The sequence below is a fragment of the Colobus angolensis genome, unplaced genomic scaffold (genome assembly GCF_000951035.1).
Source record: "Colobus angolensis palliatus isolate OR3802 unplaced genomic scaffold, Cang.pa_1.0 Scaffold1, whole genome shotgun sequence".
NCBI classification, from domain to species: Eukaryota; Metazoa; Chordata; class Mammalia; order Primates; family Cercopithecidae; genus Colobus; species Colobus angolensis.
The window spans coordinates 15,864,646-15,878,137 of record NW_012110918.1 but is presented as its reverse complement, the minus strand read 5'-3'; the positions used below and the strand labels follow the sequence as shown (position 1 = coordinate 15,878,137).

Below are 13,492 nucleotides of genomic sequence, written 5' to 3'. Positions count from 1 at the left end.
AAAAAAATTAAAAAAAAAAAAAAGCACATGTCCATCCAAATGTTGTTAGTGCCTTGATTTACAATAGCCCTAACCTGGAAATAACTCAAATGTACACCAACAACAGCTAAGCAAACTGTAGCGCATCCATGAGATGGAATACTACTCAGCAATGAAAAGGAGTGAGCCATTGGTGCAGGCAAGGGCATGGCTGCCTCTCTGGGGAATGGTGCTCAGGGAAGGCAGCCAGACAGAAAAGAAGTATGTACTGTGTCATGTCACTTATGTAAACTCCCGAAAAGGCAAACTCATGTACAGGGACAGAGGAGCAGGGCAGTAGTTGCCTGGGGGTGGGGGATATAGGGAGAGGGAGGAAGGGGAGGGCACATCAGGGCAGGAGGAAACTTTGGGGGAGACGAATATGTTCCCTATCCTGATGGTACTGATGGTTTCACTGGCATATCTGCATGTCACAGCATATAAACTGTACCCTTTAACTATGGGCAGTGCGCCATATGCCAGTCATACCTCAATCACACCCTTTAAACACACACATGCTGCATTCCCCAGTTCCTGAGTCCACAGGGCAGGAGCCCTGTCCTTGAGGTGGTTTGTGGTGGGGATCCCCCAGCCTTGGGCTTGGCTGGCAGTGAGTGTGCCCAAAGTGGGAGCTCCGGATGGTTCTCCTTGAGGGATTGGGGGTGGGGCGCCTTCTCAAGGTGAGTCGAGAGGTGGGAGAACCACAGTGACATGGGAGAGGCGTCTGCAGGCACCAAGGGCTGCCTGTGAGTGGAGGGTCGGCAGGGCCCTTACTTCCAGAAGGACCGCAGCCCCTTGGCCATCCTGAACACAAGGGAAGCAGGTCCCGAGAAAATCCTCGACGGAGACAGAGGACTGAGGTGGCGCCAGGCACCGAGGTGAGCTGCTCCCTTTGCTCGGCTCTGGATTTCGTTCAGACTTGCTGGTCTCTGAGAGGGCTCTGTGGTCACTGTTGGACTTGAGTCTCCAGATTCCACCAGACCCCCTGCCCCGGAGCTCCTCCCCATCTTTCTGGCTGCCTGGCAACTGGAGGCCTGTCTGTGATAGAGGATTTTCTGGAATGATGGACCTTAGTTGGGTGAGGGCTGCCTCCCTCCCTTCCCCAGCCTCCCCTGCAGCTAGGGCCAGCCACGCAGTCTGGACTTGGCCAGGCGGGTGGGTCCATGGCAGACCCTGATCCGGGAGCTGACAGGTCTCAGGGAAGGAGACGAGGCCCTCCCTTCTGTCTCTGGGAAGCTGTATGGGGGGTCTCGGGGAAGGAGATGAGGCCTCCCCTTTCTCTCTGGGAAGCTACATGGGGGGGATCTCAGGGAAGGAGATGAGGCCTCCCTGCTCTCTCTGGGAAGCTGTATTGGGTTGGTTGAAGCATCACCCTTCTTGGTGCAGAAGTGGTAGATTAAGTTTTCTAGGACTACCGTAACAAACTGCCACAAACCTAGTGGCTTAAAACACAGAAGTTCATTATCTTCCAGTTCTGGAGGTCAGAAGTTCGACACTGGCCTCCCTGGCCTGAAATGCAGAAAGCCTGCATTCCCTTCTGGGGTGTCGAAGGTGCGGTCTGTTTCCGTGCCTTTTCTAGTCTCTGGAGACTGTTTGTGCTCCTTGGCTCCCAGCTCCCTCTTCCTTCTTCAAGACGGAAGCCCTCACCCAGCGGAGCCAGCAGCACAGCTCTCTCGGACCCGCCTCCATCACCACAGTGTCTCCGACACCGACTCTCCTGCCTCCTCCTCCACTTTTTAATTTTTTTTGACAGCGTTTTGCTCTTGTTGCTCAGGCTGGAGTGCAGTGGTGCAATCTTGGCTGACTGCAACCCCCACCCTCCCCAGTTCAAGCAATTCTCCTGCCTCAGCCTCCCAAGTAGCTGGGATTGCAGGTGTGCACCACCATGCCTGGCTATTTTTTAATTTTATTTTTTTTAGTAGAGATGGTATTTCACCATGTTGGCCAGGCTGGTCTCAAACTCTTGACCTCAGGTGATCGACCCCCCTCAGCCTCCCAAAGTGCTGGGATTACAGGTGTGAGCCACTGTGCCCAGTCTCCTCATCCACCTGGATCATCCAGGATCACCTCCCATCTCAGGATCACCAATGAGCAACCCATTCCCATCTGGAACCTTCCTTCCTCCTTGCCATGTAACCTAACATAGTCACAGGTTCCAGGGGTTAGGACGTGGGCGTTTTGGGGGCCAGTATTCTACCTCCCTCCTGTGGGGTATCTCAAACTCAGCGCCCAGGCTCCAGGCAGCAGTGAGCATGGCGGTGTTCTTGAACCAGTTTTTCGGTAGTTTTGGTTGCTTCTAGAAGTTCAGCCTTGTCCCCACACCCTGCTCTGCGTCTATCAAGTCCTCAGTTTCTTCATCTGTAGATGGGGATGAGTACACCTGCAGAGGCCAGGGAGGGATCCTGAGCGGAGGCGGTCTCCTCTTCAGCCCGGAGGGAACCTGGTGGGGCAGTAATAGGGCCAGGGCACGTTTCTGGCTCCTCAGTCAGGTGTTCATGGGTGTAGGGGAGGGAGCTGAGGGTCTGGGCTGGGGCAGGGCAGTAGGGAGGCCAAGAGGGCACAGAGGACAGGACATGGTAGAGACGAGGCCTGTGGCTGATGGGGAGGGGCCACTGGGGAGGGGAGGAGCGGAGGCTCTGCCGAGTTTGTAGAACAGGAACCACTGTGGCTGTGTTGGAATAAAGACGTTAGTAGAAGGAACAGGTATAGTATGGGCCCCTCGAAGTCCACATGGTGCCGTCCTAACTCCCAGGACTTCCGCGTGCAACCGTGTTTGGAGAGAGGATCTTTGAAGAGGTGATTCAGGTGAAATGAGGTGGTGGGATGGGCCCCAATCCAACCTGACTGGTGTCTTCAGTGGAAAAGGGAATGCAGGCCACATGGGGACGGCGGTGGAGGACACAGGGAGGGGATGGTCAGCTGAGAGCAAGGAGAGAGGTCTCCGAGGGAAACCGTCCTGCTGACATCTCCATCTTGGACGTCCAGCCTCAAGATCTGCGGGAGAATGAATGGTTACGCCCACAGTCTGCGGTCCTCTGAGATGGCAGCCTGAGCCAACTCAGACCTAGGGGAAGGAGAGCGGTGGTCTGGCCCTGTGAGAGGGAGAGGCCACCTCCCAGCCCCACCTCCTCTGGCTGAGTCTTGGGGAGGCAGGGAAAGCCCGGGGAGGGCACAGGGTTCAGTGCTGCCACTCCCCATGACAGATGCTTCTCCAACAGCAGGTTGGAACTGGAAGGAGGGGGCTCAGTCCCGCCACCCCCCACCCCATCAGGCTCCACGGGCAGGCGGTCTGAAGGTGTGCCAAGACGTGAGTCTGGCTGGCGTTGGTGACCAGCAGCTGCTGCCTTTGTGGGTGGTGACTGGGTTAGCCTGTGTACGCCTAGTAACATGTGCACGGCTGAAGAGAAGCCACAGAGAGTCTCCAGGAGGAGAATGAGAGTGAAAGGATACCTTAGAAAATCCCTACTTTGGAAAGATCTTGAACTAAGGAGGATGAAATTTACATTAAGGGTGAATTCAAAGACACGCCCAGTTCAGGGTCTGAGAGGTCTGAGATTAGCCTGCTGTCTTCTCTACGGCCTGTCTTGTATCCTTCTCCACAGATTCAGGTGTCTCTTAAGCGGTATCATGAACACACGCTCAGTCTTGTATGATGTATGTGTCTTCACATGGGTGAGAGTAGCCACGTGCTAGCAGCAAGCTCCCCATAGGGGCTGCATCCCACACAGCCACGTGCCCCTGAGTCCTACAGGCACACACGAGCTTTTAGTGACATGCACGACTCCCACACTTGGTTTCTGCAGGACACTGGGTTATGCCCCAGTGAAACTGACACTGACCTGACAGTCATCACCGAGAAGTTCATGGACACTTGTACAGGTCAGAATTTTCCATGGAGGCACTCACTGTATTGCAAAGTCTAACGACAAAAGCCATCCAACATGATTCAGTTAAGCCTCGCTTCTGCCTATTGGTAGAGACGTGCTTTTACTATGGTTATTTAACAGCTGTACCTTTAAAGTGTGTCGATTCCTGATGGCCCCTTGCTGGGTATCATTGGCTTTCCAGGGTTGCTCAGGGCTCCGTTCCTGCTCAACGGTTTCCCCCGGCTTGGATTGAACCCTTCAGTACTGGGTTTCAACTTTGGGATGATACAAAGTGAAGGACAGGCCGGGCGCGGTGGCTCACACCTGTAATCCCAGCACTTTGGGAGGCCGAGGCAGGCAGATCATCTGAGGTCAGGAGTTCGAGACCAGCCTGGCCTGCATGGTGAAACCCCGTCTCTACTAAAAATAGAAAAATAAGCCAGGCGTGGTGGTGCATGCCTGTAGTCCCAGCTACTTGGAAGGCTGAGGCAGGAGAATCGCTTGAATCTGGGAGTCAGAGGTTGCAGCGAGCCGAGATTGTGCCACTGCATTCCACCCTGGGCAACAGAATGAGACTCTATGAGACTCCATCTCAAAAAAATAAAAAAGAAGTTGGACTAACTTTAACAGGAGTAAGAGAAGAAGTGGCCCATTGGTGTCTGGATGTCCCCAGGAGTGGTGTAGAAGAAACCAGCCCGAAATGAGATCGGGTGTGATGTGACAGCAAAGGACGTCACAGTGGAAAGCCTGGGTCTCAAGGGCAGGAATGATAACCCCTGCTGTGGAGAGTGGAGCCAGGTTCTGGGACCATTGAGGAACCGCCAGAGAATCGTGTGGGGTTCCAGGAGGGCGGCCAGGAGGGGGTCATTTGAGAAATACCTACAGGACAGCGTGTGCACATGTGTGCGTGTGTATGTGTGCATGTGCGTGTGTATGCATGTCTCTGTGTGTGTATGCATGTCCGTGTGTGCATATGTGTGTGCATGTCCGTGTGTGTTCGTGTGTGCATGTGTGTGCATCTGTGCATATGTGTGTGTGTGCATGTGCGTGTGTGCGTGTGTGGTTGACTTGGGCTCCATGGTGTGGGAAGGAGCCATGATTGCTGTTTTTGTTGTTTTTTGTTACTCCAGAAGGTAGGTCTGAACTCCAACCTGGACGACAGCCAGAGGAAAATTTGGTTGCTGTTGAAAAGGACATTTTCCAGTAGAGGGGGCTCCCCCAGCGCTGGGGGAGGGGAGATGGTGAATGGCTTATCCCTGGAGTGCTCCCTGGGTGACACCCTGTCCGTTGGGGACTTGGAGGAGATCAGAGGATTGCTGGAGTCCACCTGCCCTGGAGCCTGCCTGAGTCCCTTCACAAGCCCCTTGTAGTAGGTTGAGCTGCCCCCCATCCCCTGTTCATGTCCACCTAGAACTTCAGAGCCTGCCTTATTTGGGCACAGTACCTTTGCAGGTATAGTTAGTTAAGATGAAGTCATACAGGATCGGGGGGGCCCTAAGTCCAACGACTGCCGCCCTTGTACAAAGAAAAGGACAGAGGAGAAGGCCCCATGAAGACAGAGGCGGAGGTCAGAGAAAGTAGCCACAAGCCCCAGAGTACCTGGGATTGCCTGTGGCCCCCAGGAGTGAGGAGGGAAGCACAGGAGGGGATGCCCCTGGAGCCTTTTGAGAGAGTCTGGCCCCACTGACACCTTGATTCCAAACTCCTGGCCTCCAGAACTGTGAGAGACTAAGTTTCTGCGTTTTCTGCCTCTGGTTTTGTGGGACTTGGTTGTGACAGCCCCAGGACCTGAATCCATGCTTTTGTGCTGGCCCTGGGCAGTCTCTGCGCCTCCTGAAAGGGAAAATGCTGTTGAGGTTCTACCCTCCCGGAGTCCTAAAGAGCTTACAATCAAATGGAAAATTTGTGCTATTTTTCACGATGCCACATCCCCTGCCTCTTTCTTTGAAAAGTATTTGATGCTTATAGCCAACGTCTTAGCATCCACAAACATATTAATGTGATGATGGTTTCGACTGAACTGTGAAAAACGCACGTGTCTTTCTTGCCTTGTTGCCTCTATCTCCTTCCTAGGAGCAGAAACCCTGACTGGGTCGTTATGATTTCCTGGCCTCCTCTGCCTGGACCTCTCTAGTTCCTCCTTCTGCTCCCCGTCTCTCCCAGGCCTGCTGAGCCTAGTTTACGTTTGCCTCTTGCTGAAGGAGGTGCAGGATATTGAGAGGAAAGACTTCATTAACATTCAGACGCTTTGTCCACACAATTGTAAACACCTGGATCTTGGGAAGCACAGAGAAATCAGATTGATTTTTCCAGCGCATATCCAGATGTTTCTCATCACGTGGACACCCCCATCTCTTCTCCATCCTCCGGAAAATCCATTTGTCCAGACGGATGTGCACTCCGCCGGCTTATGCAGCCCGCCTCTCCTTTCTGTTCATGACTTTGGCTGAGATTCGGCTGAGCACATCCACACAAAAGGGACAAGGATTCTACTTCTGCAGAACAAGCTGAGCACGGCCCTCCTTCCCCCAGGACTGCCTGGAGTTGCCTAGCAATCTGACACCATTCTGCCTGAGCAGGCACACGGCTTGGATGGATTTTTCCTATTTTTAATTTGTTTTCTGGGTGGTATTATTGTGCAATCACAGGCTGAGCTCAGAGATACGGCTCATGTCCCACTCAAGACAAGGAGATGGAAGACGGGGAAGAACCCGTGGGCCCCTGAGTGGACTGTGGCGCCTGTTCCAGGTAACACTGGCCACTGCCCCGGCTGCAGAAATTGACGGTGCCTCAGAAAACCTTTGCTATTTCCACTTGTGCGTTTTTAGGCTATCACTGCTCCCCAAACGCAGCTGTGCTATCAAGCAGCACAAAAAGAGCAAATCCTCGTGGTGTGGACGTAGGACCCCGAACTGCCTGGACTTCCTTCTGGCATTTCCCATCCACGTGGGAGGAGAGACGGACGGCGTGCAAGTGGTTCATCCTCCTCTCGAGAAGATAAATGTCAGAACTGAAAGCCACTGGGCACTGATATGGAGTCGCACACTCTTAAATAAAATATCAAGCCTGGAGGTGCACATGTGACATCGCAGATGCGCCTGCCTGCTCCCTGCATGTGACACAAGAGGCAGCGGGGCTGGCGCAGTTGGCAGCATCCCAGGCTGGGATGCAGAGCTGCTGGCAAGCCATGGGACATTCTGGGCCTCAGTGTTCTCATCTGTAATATGGGGTGACTGTACAACATGACCTCTGAAGTTGCTTCCAGCTCAAAATGCGGGGATGATTTCCGCGACAGTGAGACCACTGGAGGGATGAGCTCACTGGGGAGAAAAATAGGAACACCTGGGGAAATGGGAAGCTGGTGTTTAGGGAGAAGCAGAGAAAGACAGGTGGAGATGCTGACGTGCAACCTTGGGAAAGAAGAGTAGGAGATGGTGCTGTGGAGGGTAAAGAAGAAGTTTCTAGAAAGGGACTTGGCCGCAGGGCCACCTGCCGTAAAGGATCAAGTAAACCAAGGAGGGAGTGCAGGCCCAGCTGTTTGTGATTCGACGTTCCCTGGTGACCCCAGAGAGCCATTTCCCTGGGGTGTCGGTGGGTGTGGACGTGGGGGTGCTTGCGATTGAGGGAAGGCAAGGATGGCAGGGGAATGAAGGGAGAGAGGAGCATCTAGGGTTGCTTCTGGAAGGACGCGGATCACCAGATAAGGTTTTTAGGCTGGTAGGCTAAGACCCCTCCACCCCCAGAGCAGGAAAGACCAAAGAGGATGGAGCAAGACAGGGCTGGATGGAGGGAGAAAATGGAAGAATTTGAAAGGGAGCAGGAAGGCAAGATGAAACTAGAAGGAGGCGTGCAGGGAGAAAGCTGCTCCCATCTGAAGGCTCTGGCTTCGAGGTGAAACTGTGCCACCATCTGCCAGGAAAAAAGGGTCAGGAGAACGAGGGATGATAAACCTTGGGACTGAAGTGAAGAGTGGAGAGCCAGCCGGCAGACACAGCTGAGGCTGAGGCTGAGGCTGGGCGTGTGAGGGCCGAGCATCTCTCCTCCAGCTGTGGGACAGAGCGCAGCCCGGCCCGGTGATGTCGTCATTTAAGTTAGCTGGTTGGTCTGACCTCCAAGGTCTCCTTGTGACCTACATTCCATGGAACCCGGACAGGTGCACAACCCCCGAGAGTCCAACAGAGAATAAATGTTTGCACGTCTGCCCCGTGTGCTTCGTGAAACAGTAGTGGGGTGTTTTGATCATACATTCCCTCAGGTTGTGTGGGGCTCTCCCTAAGTGGGAGTTATTGATGCGGGGCTGCACAGGGTCCCACAGGGTGCCTGGATGGTGGCCCAAAGGGGAGATCCGACATATACAACAGTGGTAGCAGGCCTGGCAGCAGTAGGGAAGTTGTGTGTGTGTGTGTGTGTGTGTGTGTGTGTGTGTGTGTGTTTGTATAGAGAGAGACAGAGTGATCCATTTTTTTTTTTTTGAGATGGAGTCTTGCTCTGTCGCCCTGGCTGGAGTGCAGTGGTGCGATCTTGGCTCACTGCAATCTCCACCTCCCGAGTTCAAGTGATTCTCCTGCCTCAGCCTCCTGAGTAGTTGGGATTATAGGTGCCCTCCACCTTGCCTGGCTAATTTTTGTATTTTTAGTAGAGAGGGGGTTTCGCCATGTTGACCAGGCTGGTCTTGAACTCCTGACCTCAGATGATCCGCCCGCCTCGGCCTCCCAAAGTGCTGGGATTACAGGCATGAGCCATCGTGCCTGGCCGAGAGATCCATTCTTAACAAGGAGGTTACGACTGCATTGAATAACCTTATAATTTACTCTCTTGGACTGAGAGAGCAAACGAGGCAGCCAATGGCAGTGACATCAGCTCTCCGACACGCCGTCAGTGCTGGCCATCTGTGGACCTCACAAGAACATCAAAGACCAGCGAGGAAAAAGCAAACCCCTGATCTCTCGCTTTCCTCGATCTTCTGCAGCTGCATCTTCACCTCCTTCCTATCCGTGGATGTGTCCAGTGCTGAATATGAAAGTGGGGCCATGATGTCCTTTCTGTCCGTGATGATTTGGGGCTGCTACGCTTAGACAGAGGAGCCTGGGAGAAGAGAAGGCAAAAGTCTGGAACTGCAGCTGCCCCACGCTTTATAAGAGCCTCTTTTAGGGAGCTCATGGGCAAGGCATGAGGGGCTCCTGGGGAACCAAGGGCCTCCTCGGCTGGGGCTTCTGGCAGGTTGGTGGGCTGGTGTATGTTTTCTGCTTCTTTGCTCCCGGTGGCCACCTCCTGTTGCTAAGAGTAGATCAAAGTATATGCTTCTGTGGGGCGAAATGAGGGTCTTCAGCTTACACAGGTGGCAGTGCATGGAGAAGAAAACAGGCACTCCACGGCAACATGGCCTGAGCCGGCCAGGCACAGAGGGGGGCGGGGGCCAGGCTCGCCTGGCACTGAAAAGGTGGCACAATGGCAGGAGGCATCTTGGTAATGACAGCCCACCACATGTATGAGCCCTAGGCAGCTGGACATGCCACCACCCTGCTCTCATCCGGACTGGCAACCTCTTGTCTGGTACACAGCTGCCCTCCTGCCATCCCTCCTCTCCCTCTATATGGATCCCTCCCCACTTACTAGATCTTCTGTTTCTTCCATCCCTCATTGCCCTCCTTCATGCTTTACACCCTTGTTTTGTTGGAGCACATCCTCTGGTAGCTGAGGGATGGTATGTGGGAAATAATTTTGTCGAGATGTTGCATGTGCAAACGTCTTTGTTTTAATCTCACATTTGATTGTTAATTTTGTGAAGTGAGGGATTCCAGGCCAGATAGCACTTTTTGTCAGCTTTTGGAGGCACGCTCTGTGATTGGTTAGCTTGCCTTCTTTGTGTTGAGAATTCTGGAGCTATTCTCATTCCTGCTCTTTCTTATGACACCTGGAAACTTGGGGAAAGATTTTTTTTTGTTCTCAGTGATTTACTTTTCAAGATAATATGCCTTGATATGAATCAATTTCCATCGATTTTGTGAACAATTTGGAAACTTATTTCTGGAAAAAATTTCTTAAATAATTGATGATTTCCTTTCTTCTTTTCCTCCTCCTCCTTCTATCTGGGGGTCTTACGGGAGTGGGGTTAGGATTCCTTTTATGTTGAGCCTCGTGAATTGATCATCTAGTTTTTTCATCCCCTCTTTCTTCTTTTTCTCCTCTTTGTCTTTTTGCTTTGCCTTCTGGGGCATTCCCTTACTTTTCTCTTCTAGCCTGTCTGTTGAGATGTTTGGTTTCTGCTCTCATGCTTTTAACTTCCCAGCTTTTTTGTTCTCTAAATGTTCTCCTTAAAATAGCACCCTGCTCTTGTTTCATGGATGCGGTATCTCCTCTGATCTCTGGGAGGATATTAAACACAGCTATTTCTGATATTTTCTCCTCCCTACCTAATGTCTGTTTCCTCGAAGTCGGCCCTGCCCGCTCTGTTGCGTGTTTCGGCGGCTGTTTCTCATGAAGGCTTTCTGCAGATGTCTGGTCATCCTTGGTTTTTTACTCACCTTTAGGGGGGCTGCAAAACTGGTTGGCAGCTCTGAGCAGGGATTGGGGCCTGTGCTGGGAAGCAGCAAAGCTGTGTCTCCAGGTTTCCCCTCTAGGTGCTGGTGAGACTCCCCAGAGGAGATTCTTCTGGCCTCCTGCCAGGAAGGTGGAGGTCAGGATGCTGACAGGTGCTGTGAGGGAAAAGGGGGCTCTCTGTGCAGGATGCACCTCTGTCCGCAGTGTGTGGTGGCCCCCAAGCCACAGAGACTGCTTCAGCATCCCCAGGGAATAAACCTCCAGAGGGGCCATCCAAGGATCTCCAGGCTTCCCCAGGTCTTGGGCCCCACTGCTTCTGAGCCTTCGGGGGATTCCATTGTTAGCCTTCCCTGCCGCTGGGCTGAGACTCAGCTCCGTGAGGGCCGGCCACCACTTCTCCTGTGCCTGCCCACTGCCCACAGCCGGCTACTGTTCTCTTTCCTCCTGCTCTCCAGGTCACTGGGGGTTTATGCCTTTTTTTTTTTTTTTTTTGAGACGGAAGTCTCACTCTTGTTGCCCAGGGTGGGGTACAATGGCACGATCTCGGCTCACTGCAACCTCCGCCTCCTGGGTTCAAGTGATTCTCCTGCCTCAGCCTACCAAGTGGCTGGGATTACAGGCACCCACAAGCACACCTGGCTAATTTTGGTATTTTTAGTAGAGACGGGGTTTCACCATGTTGGCCAGGTTGGTCTCGAACTCCTGACCTCAGGTGATCTGCCCACCTTGGCCTCCCAAAGTGCTGGGATTATAGGCGTGAGCCACCACGCCTGGCCCCTTTTAAAAAATTTTCTCTTTGTAGTTTTAGTGGGATTTTTCAGAGGGCACGAAATTAGCTCTGTGTGTTCAGTTGTCCTGTTGGCCCCAAGCCCAGTCTCTCTGTGTTTCTCTCCTAATGATTATTGCCAAGGACTCCCCAGTCCTCCCCATGTGCTCACTTTTTAAAAATTGAAGTTTCCAAATCAGAGGTTTTAAAAATTCTCTTAGATGATATCCCCGAATGGAAAACCTCCTGGTGAGTGCTGGTATGTCCTGCCGGCCCTGACACTTACTCTCTTCCAGCCAGATCCTTTCTACAACAGCTGAGCCTGAAGGGCAGACTCTCTGGGCCTGGTAATGAGGCTGGCCTGGCTGGGGCCTGTCCCCAAGGGGCATCCTCACGTGGAACAAGATTTGGTGCTGTCTTCAGAGAGCTCTTCTAGAACGTCCCCAAGGAGTGACTTACAAGGCCCTATGCTTTGCAGGGACCCCTTTTCCACTTGGGCACACAGTTCTGCCAGGTAAATGTGTCCCCACTTCGCAGGCACATGCAGAACTCGCGTGGGGAGCTGAAGGGAGACAGAGATGGGCTTGAACCCCACTCTTTGAGAGATTTCTGCGAGGAGTCTCCAAAGGGCAGTAGGGTCTGGACGATAGAGAGAGAGAGAGATAGAGAGAGACAGAGAGAGAGAGAGAGAGAGAGAGAGAGAGAGAGAGAGAGAGAAAAGGACTCCCCAGGGAGAAGAAATCTGGGCAAGGGACAAGCAGGACTGACAGGGGGCGCTGCCGGCACAGCGAGGCAAGAGCTCTGCCTGCAGGGAGACAGGTGCCTGCCAGGCAGTGGCTGGGCCCAGCCGGGAGTTGGAGGCCACGAAAGTCTGGACCATCTGACAGCAGAGAACGGAGAGGCCCAATTAGGGCTTTTGAGCTGGAATGCGCCATTTCAAATCCGGGGGCTGGGGAAAGTTCAGTCAACCAGGCAGCTGCCTTGCTCATAGACATGGCATTTATTTGGTGGTTAGCTGTAGGGCTGTTTAGCTGTATGCTTGCAATTGTATAACACGATTCCCACCGGCCAAGACAGATCAATGACCCAGACAGGCTGGAGGGCCAGAAATTAAAAGCATGAAGCTCCTAAGTGGGCAGTGGCCACTGTCTCTGCTGTCAGCAGCCCAGAGCCCCCAGCATGGAGAAGCTCCAAATCCATGCCCCTCCCTTCCTGGCCTCCGGGTCTTCCAGGCCTCTACCAAACCCCAGATTCCATGAGGTTTTTTTCACTTCACACAGAAAAGCAGGACAGTCAGGTGCCAGGAGGAGGCTAATTGTTCCAGGAGCAGCCTTCAGGAGCAAAAGCAACATGGGGACGGGTTTGGATCTGTTTGTGTGTGGATTGGAAATGTCCTTTGACAGTGCAGGCTCATTCCTCCAGCCTGGGTGCTGCACAGAAGGTCTTTTGTTTTGGAAATGATTACTCAGGCCTGCCCAAACCTGTCTGGGACCGTCCAGGCCTTCTTGTCCACCTCTGGTGCTGTGTGCCAGGGGTGGGCTGACCCCAGCAGTCGATCTCTCCTGCCTTTCCAGAAGGTCCCCGCTCCACGGTGTCCTCAGCCTCTGCTCTCCTGCTCCCTCTGCACCAAGGATAGAAACCCCCCCCCCAGAATCCACACCAGGCCCCTTACCCCAGAGGCTGGGGGAGGCTGGGACTGGGGACAGGAGCTGCCTGATCTTCTGATTTTAGGGAAATCCTAAGCTGACCTCCCACAATCCTTCCTCTCCACCCAGGCACAGGTGGATATGTTTAAATGGGTTGGGTTGGCCAATCTGGACTAACAGCCTGGAGTGGGCCCAGTGGCTTCCCCTCCAGTGATCCCCCAGGAAGTCAGGGCACCTGGGCTTAGTAAGGGCGTTTGGGGCATGTGGGCAACTCATGGCATGCGGGGTGGGGTGGCATTCGTCCCTGATGCTTGGTGACCACGTCCCATTGCTGGGGATCCCTGGGCCTGGGAAAGAAAAATGGCCCCCAGGGACAAGGAGGCACAAGGGCAGGGGTCCTGTTAAGGGTCACCTGGGCTGAACCGCCCCGAAGATAGCCTTGAGGTGGGGAGGGGCAGCGGGCTTGGGAGTGCCCTTGAAGGGACCAGGGCAGCACTGGGTTCTGGGATCTCCCGTGTGTACCCTACCTCTTCTGTGCCCCTGCCCTGAGGGGTTGGCGCTGAAGGCTGCAGGGTGCTGACCGCCTAAGCCCATCCGGCCATGGCTCTCCCCGCTCTGCCGCCCTCCCCGGTCGCGCGACCGCCTGAGCCCCCTCC

At 53.7% G+C, this 13,492-nt stretch overlaps 1 pseudogene; it reads left to right on the top strand.

Moving 5' to 3' along the window:
• Positions 1–13,492, top strand: part of LOC105505347 — a 34,233-nt pseudogene that overhangs the window by 8,255 nt on the left and 12,486 nt on the right.